The following is a 10,376-nucleotide window of genomic DNA, read 5'->3' as shown; positions in this document are numbered from 1 at the left end:
AGCCACAACCCCTTCCACATGTTCCACATTTCATGATTGTGACATCACCGAAATGAGACTTATCACGGAATGTGTACTTATCATGAGCAAAACGAGACGGGTGCCATTTTGGGTGGAGGATCTTCTTACTCTTTTTATAGAGCTATTGAGATCATCCCGGTTTTCTGGAAGGGTTCCTGTTCCTTAATTTTCTTTGTGGTATTTTGTAGACTTTTTCACCGTATAGTCATTTTAAATCGTCTGGCCCGAAGGACCAGTTGAGCAATTATCATCACTTGGTGTTCTTTGTCTTTCGTTGTCCGCCGTCCGTAAGTTTTCACAAAGATCACCTCCTGTGACACTCCTGGACCAAAAAATAAAACCAAACATGGCCACAATCATCAATGGGGTATCTACATGTAGTTTATAAAATGTGTCTGATGACCCTGCCTGCCGATAAACATGACCGATATGGCTAAAAATAGAACACAAGGGGTAACATGCAAATTTTTTCTTGAGAACCACTATAGATAGAGAAAATCTGACGGATGCAAAATTGTTTAAAATTATGCGATCTACCTACTAACTTTTAGGACATCAAAACTGTCAGACAACCCTTATAGAATGTATTGCCATTAAACGACAACATTTACCATTTTTTTCATTTTTGCATTATGTCTTGAAAATTATAATAGAGAGATATATACTTTATAGCAAATATGAAAGACAAGATTTACAAATGAGTTCGATGGTGAAAATCGTCAGACAACTCTTTATTGGAGTTTTTGCCCTTTAATGACGATTTTTATTAATTTTTTTGTTTGTGTTTTTTGCCTATTATCTGAAAAAAAACTATGATAGGTAGATAGAAACTTATACAAGCAAAAATGATCAGCCAGACACGATCTACAAAAAAGATCTAAAAATAAGTTTACTGGTCGTAACTCTCAGAGTTATTGTTCTTTTATTGAGATTTTTACTCATGTTTAGTATTCTGCCGATTATCTTGAAAATTATTCTAGATAGATAGTCATTTTATAAAGCAAAAATGATTAACAAGACACGAGATTTTTGTCATGAATCCTTTACTAATCCACGATATTGGAGAGTGCACATTGTGGAAAATGTGCATAGACCTAGGCGAGCGACACAGCCTATAGCTCTGTCAGTTCTACTTGTAACACCCATCGTGTTACTACTGTTTAAATCTGTTGATGAATCAGATAGGGCATACTACGATACGGATTAACAAATTAATCTTAACCAACACGACCACGTTAACAACATGTTAAACCATTGGTAAAGTTATTTGGTTAATACACATTTATATATCAGGTGATATATATATTAATCATATATGTAATACTGAAATGATAAAGTATTGTTTAGATAAAATGAACCCTGAAAATACTAGCCCGACTTCGTATCGTACTTCATACCATTACAGGTAGTTAGAATGAATAAACATTATCTTAGGAGAATTATTCTTACGTTTATTGATTTGAAAACTTAACTAGTTCTATACGAAAGAATCAAATTATTTGTATACAATACATTGCAGTTCCTTCTTAAAATAAGAACTTGCCTTTCGACAGTCACATGGTAGTGTCATCGGTCAAGTGATACCAAACAGGCATACTACATTTGCAGTTTGCACAAATGCGCATGATGCATTACATATCTTCATTGAATTGGAATTTAAAAAGCTTTCAAAATATGCTTTTTATAGTACAATCATTTGCCGATCATTTTTTGTCATTTGTGATGAAAGGCGGCAAATATTCCCAAACAACCATAATAATCGGGCCCCGTTTGCTATTATTTTTTGTTAGTCCCATATATTAATTCAACATTTATCAATTTGATAATCGTTTTGTCTCTTCTAGCAACGGAAATGTGTCCTTGTCGATGTGATTATAGAAGAAAACTGGAATATTGGGAGTCGAAAATACCGCGAAATCAAACAATTGAGGAATTGAAAAAGGAGTTAGAGCCAGTCATCCGACAGATTCATGATCAATTAAAAGTAGACAAAACTAAGCTTTCGTCAACTATTCGCAAACTAACATCGGCTAAAGACGAGCGCAAGTCTTCTCATGCAATCGGTTTTGTTGGTGCGTTATTCATCTCTGTCATTTTTGGGACTGTCTTTTTCATGGACCTAGTAATGTTTAGACAGCACATAGACAACATAAGGAAAATATGTGGTTATAAGATGACAATATTAGACAAAAACTAACCAGGAAAAGGAATCATGAACAATGTAACATTTCAAGACAAGAATAGAGGAATCGATAGCTCTAAGAGTTTTGTTCAAATTATTTTGAAAGGCTTTTCAATCTTGTTCATAAGGTGTTGTTAAATCATATATGTTTTTCTCGCCACTGTTAGGCTTTTTGAAAAGATGGGTAAAATGGGTTTTTCGGAGGTAATTCTTATTTAGCGTAATAAAAAAAATAAAATCTGCTATAATGTCATATTTTTTTATATTAAAAAAAAAAACAACATATATTAAGCTAGTTGAAGATCAACAATATTTGTATATCCTCTTTTCGTTTGGTAGTTCAACCGAGGGATTCTAGATTCTAATTTGATATTACAATTTCTTTAGTAAAGCTACGTCTTTGAATTAAAAAAAAACTCTCTATATTTAGAATTACATGTATACTTCAAAAGGGAATTTCATATCTAATGTGTAGCTCCAATCTTCATATTATTCGAGACACATATTGCTGTTAAGTGATTGGTATAAATTGTAGTCTACTGCATCTTGGTGTCCGTGTTTACAAGCACCTTGAAGTAATGATCAGTAATGTAACTCTGAATCTTTTCGATGATTTACATTGGCTCCATGACTCAACTGAAGTTCTATCACACGAAGTTTGCTATTTCTTGTGGCATAAAATAACGGCGTTTAACTCCTCCGCCGCATGCATTTATATTTGCCCAATTACCTATCAGTAGTTTAGCTTTATCAACGTGGTCTTTTCGCCGTGCATTATGTTAAGCAGTTATATTATCATTTCTTTTTTAGCATTATATATCAGTCGTGTTGAAGGAATAATTTGAACTTATTTAATTACCTTTCGACGCTCACAACAAAGATGTAAAGGAGTAGGCCCTAAAATGGGCCTTTTTATTTCTAGCTATAATTTCAAATTACCAATGTGGTAGAGTGGTTTTCTGCCATTTATACTGGATGCATTGATTATACTATATGTACTAATTCTAAATATCTCTTGCAAATGATTTATTGTAGAAGGTGATTTGTTTGCAATCTACTTGTGATTATGTCTTATTTTATTGGTCATCGGTGGTCTTCTTGTATTTATACAGAGGGAATTTAATTTAATGGCTGGTCAATAAGGGATTTAAGTTGTACAATCACCTTTCTATTTTTATGTGTGAATTGACAGCAATTTATTTATGTATATCATGGTTACAAGACTTTTTACCTTTTAACGTTGTGATTTTTGTATACTCTCTATCAGCGCTTCAAGCACTGAAGATACCTTTAAACAAGATAAGAAACCAATTCTTACTAGACATTCATTTTTTACTAAGATCATTGTATCATTCAGGTACAAATATAAATTTTGAATGGATACCGAGTCATGTAGGAATACAAGGCAATGAGTTGGCTGATTTTCATGCTAAACAGGCATTAAGTTATCAAAATATTTATATCTTTGTACCGTTGTTCAAAGATGATTTTAAAACATTGTGTAAAAATTTAATGAAAAATATGTGGCAAGAAGAATGGGATAAAGAGAAAGATAGAGCATTGTATCAAATAAGTCCAAAAATTTATTTTGAAATAAAAATACCAAAAATGTCCAGATACAAAGAAAGACTGATTTTTAAATTAAGAGCTGGTTATATACCATTGAACAAACATCTGCATAAAATAGGCATATCTGACACTCAATTGTGTGAGGAGTGTCGTGTTGAAGAAACAGTAGAACATTTTTTATTACACTGCAAATTATATAACGCAGAACGATCTATTTTATTTGACAGTTTAAGAAAATTACAACTACAAAATTTTCAATTAAAAAATATCCTAACTGGATATAATTTTTTACCAATTGATACATACGTAAAAAGCACGAATAGAATGATACTCTAAAAGTATTACTTTTATAATACTTGTACAATTACTTGATTTTATTTTTTTACATAAAATAAAAGGGGTCCACCTACATTAGGAAGAACTCATTGAGATCTGTCCCCACAAAAAAAAAAAAACCAAGAAAACTTGGTAATGGATAAAATTTTGTTAAACTTATTTTAGATTTAAAAAAATAAAATGCAGCAAAATAAATGAAAATAATACTGCTGGTCGCACATGTATCTTTCATTATACAAGTTGAACACAATATGCCTCATTTGCATCAGGACGCCAATCTCTGGGTCCAAAACATATGGTATTATTAGTTCCCGAAGTCACGGTGTCAATAATGGGATACAGTTCAAAATTTGATTACCAGATTGATTATTCGGTGGTCTCATGGTCAGTGAGGGCAGTCGGGGTCAATACACAGACCACGAAAATCCTCACTGAACAAGGGGACCATGACTCAAACTGGTCTCTTGGTATGTATGGGAATTTCATATATAATATTTTTTTTTCTTTTATTAATCCCAATGTAGGTGACAGAAGTATGCGACAGTTTTTTTTTCTTTTTCTGGCGCATACATATTTTTGGCAATTTTTCATTAAATAATTGACACCGGGCTATCGGGAAGCAGTATCTAATCTCTATCTTCAGCGATGGACATTAAGATTCATTTATACACTTGTGTATATTTATTAGCTACTACTACCTTACAAATCAAAGCAATCATTTATGTAATTAGCAATGCAACGAAACAAAAGCAAGAACGACAAAATAAATATTTTAAAAAATCTACAGAATTTTACAAAGGAAATCCACAATACATTAAAGACTTGAAAAAAAAACTCACAACTTAAGAACTCACGTGTAGTAAACAAAACACGAAACACTCAGATTAATTATTTTTTTTCCAAAAACAATCACGATAAGTGTAAATAGGGCGCAAGTTCCATATCAGGAAAGTGGCCTCCCAAAACATATATATAATAATAATAATTTAAATGGTTGGTCAATTTTGGTCTTTGTTTATAAAAGTTTAGATAGTTTAATTATTTAGTATCTAGTCTTCGTAGCTACTTTTCATATAAGGATTGAATCATTCAGTTATATTGGATACAGTTATATTCAGTCAGGAACCACAAATATAGTATATTTTGGTAAGTTACATTTATTTTTATTGAGAGCTTTATTTTGACAGATGTATGAAGTATGAATCCTGATTATGATATTTAAATAACATGCAAGGTAAGTAAGTTTCCCCAATGTCCAACTGAGTGTGAGATTTACGTTTGAGAGATGATTATATGATTTGATTGTTTTGAGAGCTTTTGTGTATTTGCTGTACGGGTGAGTTTGATTTATCATTACAGTGACCTTGACCTATGTTATGTTATGGTATTATCAATCATGACGTAGCATATAAATTTGTACGACTTTACCCACAGCAGAACTATAGAAAAACAATACATTAACGGGTGTTACACGGACACTTTTTAGATAATACACGGACACTTTTTAGTTGTTACACGGACACTTTCTTCTGAATAGAATCACTCGTGCATGATCAGAGAGTTCATGTGCACTTTAAATTTCAATTAGATTTGAACTTTTTGTTTCACCGACATATTTCCTGTCTTTTTGATTAAAATATTTACGTTAACGTTAGCATCAATAACTATATTTCAAACAATTCCAGTAAATTACTATTCATATCAGTACACTAAGGGATTGACCATTCAACTTAAAAAGGGGGGTATGTCTTTTTTCTAAAAAAAAATTTTGATGCCAAATGTTATGAGAAAAAATATATTGTGGTCAAGCAGATGACAAAATAATGTTCTGATTCCCAATTTTCCGTATACCGTATATAATCGTCTAATTTGGAAAAAAATGAAAATAGTTGGGGATAGCGTTGAAAAAATAAATAATGTTCTTACTCAGAAAAAAGATACCAACTTTTGAAGCTAAATGTTCGGTCCGTAAGTGTTTTGCTTTCCTTCAAGATATGGACATAAATAGTTTTCTGGACAATGCTGAAAGTAAAGAAAATTTAATGCTCGTACCAACGTTTATATTTTTAAAAAAAGACAGGAAATATATATAAAAAATCAAATCTAATCAAAAGATAAAATCCCTATCAACTCACCAATGCACGATTGATCCTATAAATAAAAAGTGTCCATGTAATACATGATCAAATATGCAGCAAATCGTGAAGAAAAATCATTCAACTCATGTCATCAATTTTGAACGGTAAGCTGCGATTGGATCATATATTGACACGGGGGGGGGGGGGGGGGGGGGGGGGGGGGGGTAGGGGGAGTAGAATGTCATATCCTGTACTTTTTCAACAAAAACAAATATCAGTTCTGTTTATTTTAAATGGATTAACCCCCTCCCCCACCCCGCTTTTCCTTCAGTTTGTTCCACAATAAAATGTATCAAGTGGTAGCTGTGCTTTTTTTTTTTTTTATAAATTACTTACTAGCGAAGTTGCATTCTAAAAAGACTCAAATGTAAACAACATTCATCTTTTCCTTAAAATGGTTCTTTTTTTTATAAAGTTATTCAATCTTGAATTTGTTTTCGAAAAAAAAATTCTCGGCTTAAGGGAAGTGAAAAAAATTTGTTTAAACTGTAACTTACATTAACTGGTATATGACCATTGAAGTTTCTAATATGTTAAGTTTTGTTACCTCTTCTAAATGCAAAAGTTTTGTTACCTCTTCTAAATGCAAAATGTACTACTTCCTTCCTTAAACGTCGTACACGTCAGATACAAAACAAAGGTAACAAAAAATAGGCCGGAAACAACCTGCCGTATAGTTTGTCTGCACTTGTAGTCAGGTCAAGGTTCTCGACTAGCGCCTCGGTCTGTTTCTTTGTTACCTTTGTATAAAAAATGTATCTAATACTTACCTGTATAACTTGACTATGACATATATTTCATTGTCACTTTGGAAATATTACACTGGGATTATCTTCCCTGATTATGAACATTCAAGCTAGATTCACATGAAGTTGAATATTTATATGTATATTGATGATAAATGATGATTCATTTATATCATATTAAAAGAAATTATATACGAAGCTCAAATTATCTGTAATGATAATTTGTATGTAGTTATTGTTTATTGTTTGTAAATTTACATTTTGATATTTTCCAACCGTATACCGTTTGTATAGAATTTAAGATGTTTGTATGTATTCAGTCGGATCGATTATTGAAAAGCATTTGTTGTTGTTGAAAACTGTTATGTAGTATAAAGGTTAAAATATATGATGTTTTAACAATAAAGGAACACGTGATCATGAACTTGAATGGTATTAAAAACATGAAAAAGGAAATGACTATTACTTTAATATACTGAATTGTATTGTTTGTTTTATTATTTTTACCACTGTTTATTTGTTATTTCAGGGTTAGTGTATGTAATAGTAAGATGAATGCATGTGATGTAAGATTGATGAATAAAGAACCCTATGAATCAGATGACTTATTTGTATTTGATGAAGCAGAAAATTAGACTTTTACACTAATAGGATTAATTGACCAATATCAAAATAAATAATAGCTAATACTATGAATAGATAAAAAATATGTCTATTTGTTCAAAATTACTTACTTGCGTTCTATTCATGACGTCACATATAACATTCATTTTGTTTTCTCATGAAAAGTCAATGAAAACATGTATATTTCTATTGATTTTTTAAACAAAAACCATAGAGCGTATGAAACGACAACAACAATCTTCGAACATAATATTTGTAATAACATTTTACATATCTGACTTTGATATTTAGTTTGTCGACAACTGCGCTCTATGTTTCCTAACTAGGCTTAAATTTGGTTTAAATCCGGACGACTTAGTCAAATGTCACAAAAATCTTTATTTTTGGCCTATTTGGTATGTAAAAATCAACGCTTTAAATAAAACTTTGACAACAATGGTTCTATTTAACTTTCGTACATGTATTTTCATCAACTTAAAACGGTTTTTATGTTGCAACCTTGAACTTAAAAATTGGGGCCAAATATTAGTTGTAAGCTATATTACAGAATCGTTTTACACAAGCTACTACGAGCGGCGTGTGTCTTTTTAATTAACTGCAATTACATCCATTCGTATATAAATCAATATTTTTCCTACTTCAATATGTTCGTTAAAACAACCACTTAATTGCATCAAATCATTTGAATGTCCCTTTGGTATCTTTCGCCTCTCTTTTGAGGGGTCTGCATGAAGCCCCCATTTATCCCACATACCATCATTGATTTCCAATGGCAGTCCAAATTTCCAGCCCTTCACCAAGGTCAGCCTACCTGGCGGAACCTACCTATTGTATTTTTAATTACTGAGCTGCGTCGGATAGAAATCGACCTAATAAAAATGAATATCAATACATCTTTCAACCAATTAAGTAATTTAAGTAATCTAAATGCAAAGTCTGTAATTGTTTGAAAACTGATTTGTTACAAAATCCCTAGAAAATATATACAAACAATCATGTTTTATTTCGTATTCGAATGTTCCAAAATCAATAAAAGTCTTATACATGTACATGCATACGTGCACTTGCATAAGGTTGATTTCTATTCGAAGCAGCTCATTTGTTCTCGTTCAGAATATGCATAAAATAATTGCCAATTTACGTTCTAAAAATCCAAACGATTTAACACAAATTTCGATGCAGTAAATCGGTAATGCGTAAAAGAAATAAAAACACCACAAAATTGTACTTTTCGTGTTTCATTTTATCTACATTCATCGCTTCAAAAATTTAGGCAGCAAAAACCTACCATTATATTTTTTCATAGTTATCATTAACATTGAAATATTATCACTACCATAATCATGCTACTACTAATTTAAAACAATTTCTATGAAATGAATTTTGAAAAATCGTAATTTCAAAAAATATTTTAAATTGTATACTTATAGATCGATTTCTTGAAATTAACATTGATTTCAAATACTACGTTCGTTTATCGTTTTGGTTTATATTTAAAAGCTGGACAATTCTAAATGCATATTTACAAAATTTCATATCCGGAACGCTTTCTTAACAGACAAGGCATATGTATGACCGTGCTGAAATAATTTTATGATTATCAAAGTACTGATTCTGCTCCATTAACCAAAACAAAAGCAATTACGTTTCATTTGTTCTTGCCTTAGCAGTCATTTCACTTTTACTTTTTATGTTAATTAAAATATTTCATTGAATGACAATTAAAAATAAGATTATTTAGACGATTTGCAAAATATAAATATAATGCACGAACGTTATAGCTTATTAGTTAATAAAGTCTTTTGGGTAAAGGCTATGTCAGTGCCAATATAAATGATAATTAAAATGACAAATTTCTATCTAAGGTGTATGTATATCCCTCGACGAAGCAGATATCACCTTTCAGCAGATAAATGTGACTAAAGGATGGAGGCTTCATGTATACAATTAGAAAATAGTTGAAACTGTATATTGTCACCGATAGCAGTATGCATCGATGATGTTTCTTATTATCTTTTTAACATATCTCTAATTAATGGATGCTTTGCGGGAGTTAAATGTTCTGAATTTAAATCAATAACTTAGCTTTTGCTTTTTCGTAAACTCTAATTAAGTATGATAATATATTAATGAATCGTTATACATTGAATAGCTATAGAGTGACGCATTCGTGTACTTGATGATCAATTAAACGTTTCATCATCAAATTTCCTTTTTAATTACACAATAGTTATTGAAAACTGGTCATTATCGTGATATATAGACTGTCCTACGGGCAGTCCATGTATCACGGTAATAACCAGTTCTTCAATAACTATTATGTTTATGTTATTGAGGAACCATGTTTTTAAAAATTGTCATAAATTCAAGTTGTTCAAAGCAAACTCGAGTAATTGTACGATTTCTATAGGAAAGAGTGATAACTATAAGTCACTGCCATTCATTTTTTTGCAATTTTCAGTATATGAATACAAAATATAGATTTCTATAATCTTATAATTAACGAATTGCGATTGCGTTTTATTAAAGGGACATCACTCTTAACAGAGAAACCACGTCCTACTGGTCATTAACATGGTAAAAAACCGTTAACGACCGGTTTTCTGGTCCGGTTTTTTTCTGTTAAAGACCGATGGAATTTTTTACTAAAGAATAAAGAATGTCATGTGGCTCCTTGTTATCCCATCAGAGAAGCTAATTTTTAACCGATATGAAACAATTTAGGATTAAACGCCTTTTTAAAGGAATTTATTGGTGTAT

The sequence above is a fragment of the Mytilus edulis genome, chromosome 8 (genome assembly GCF_963676685.1).
Source record: "Mytilus edulis chromosome 8, xbMytEdul2.2, whole genome shotgun sequence".
Lineage (NCBI taxonomy): Eukaryota > Metazoa > Mollusca > Bivalvia > Mytilida > Mytilidae > Mytilus > Mytilus edulis.
The sequence above is the reverse complement of the archived record's forward strand: the minus strand, read 5'-3'. Positions refer to the sequence as shown.